This window comes from Echinops telfairi, unplaced genomic scaffold, assembly GCF_000313985.2.
Source record: "Echinops telfairi isolate 266 unplaced genomic scaffold, ASM31398v2 ScPeMD7_2;HRSCAF=8, whole genome shotgun sequence".
Lineage (NCBI taxonomy): Eukaryota > Metazoa > Chordata > Mammalia > Afrosoricida > Tenrecidae > Echinops > Echinops telfairi.
In genome coordinates this window covers 11412282-11413805 of record NW_022103898.1, presented here as the reverse complement: position 1 = coordinate 11413805, position 1524 = coordinate 11412282, and positions in this window count along the sequence as shown.

Genomic DNA, 1524 nt, shown 5'->3' with positions numbered 1-1524 from the left:
TATCTGTACCAGTGTACATCCTCTGGTCTAGCCAGACTTGCAAGGTCGAATTCGAGTCATGGTAGTGGGAGCGGGGAGGAAACATTTAGGAACAACATTTACTTTCTATTGAGTCCTTGGTATCAGCTCCTCTTTCCCCCACCCCACCTTGACAATTTATAAATTATTATTTCATCCTCAAATTTTAGTACTGATGAAGGTTTCTACTCCCATAAAAATTAATAGTCTCAGAAAACCTACAGGTGTCTGACAGGGTCGTTTTAAGGCAGAATAGACTTGATAGCAAGGAGTTTGGGTTTTGGAATGACTAACGGTGCTGAGTATCATTTCATATGCTTATTGGCCATTTGTATATCTTTTTTTGAAAGATGCTTATTTAATATTTTGTCTATTTAAAAAATTGAGTTACCTTTTCTATTGCTGAGTGTAAGAATATTCTGGTGACACAGATCTTAGTAGATATGATTTACAATATTTTCTTATTTTGAGTTCTTTTCACTTTTTTTGGATAATGCCCTGTGAAACACAAAAGTTTAACATTTTGATGAAGCCAAATTAATGTTTTCCTTTGGTTGCTTGTGTTTTAGGTGTGGCATCTAAGAAAACCAAAGTAAACCTATTGCTGTTAACTCATAGTGACCCTATAGGACAGAGTCGAGTTGCCCTAGTTTCCAGGGCTGTGATCTTTACAAATGCAACCTATGAACATTTTTCCTGTGTAGCTGCTGGTGCTTTTGAACTGAACTCTCCATTAGCAGCAAGGGCTTGGCCACTGTACTACCGACCTCCTTATAGCTAAGGAACTACTGCTTTAGTTTGGGATCACTGAGACTTATTATCTATGCTTTCTCCTATGAAAGCATGTCACTTTTACATTTAGTTCCTTGAAGTATTTTGAGTTTTTGTAGATGGTGTGAGCTAGGGACTCAAGGATTCTTTTGAATGTGGATATTCATTATCCTAGCACCATTTGTTGAAAAGATTCTCTCCCCCATAGAACTGTTGATTCCATTGTAAAGAATATATTAGACACACATGGGTGTGTTTCTCAGTTCTGTTCCACTGATCATCTTGTCTATGCTTTTGCTTTTAATAGTCTTGATTACTGAAGTTTTGTAGAAAGTTAATTGGCAACTTGAGTGCTTCAGCTTTGTTCTTTTCAAGGTTGTTTTGGCTAATCTGGTCCTGTGCATTTTCAGAAGGTCATGTTGTCAATTTCTTTTTGCAAAAGCTAGATTTTGATAGTTTGCATTGAGACAGTTGATCAATTTGTGAGGTATAGCGGTTCATGGCTCATGAACAAAAAGTGCCTATTTTATTTAGTTCTCTATGATGGGGGATTTTACCGTTTTCAGTGTACCAGTCTTGCAGTTCTTTTGTTAAATTTATTTCTAAACATTTTATTCTTTTTGTTGCTGGTCTTTGTTCCCTTTGGAGTAATCTCATCATGAATCTAACATTCTAAGAAACCTTCTGGGGATCAGTTTCTCTGGTTGTAAAATAAAAAGCCTGGAGAAGTGTTAC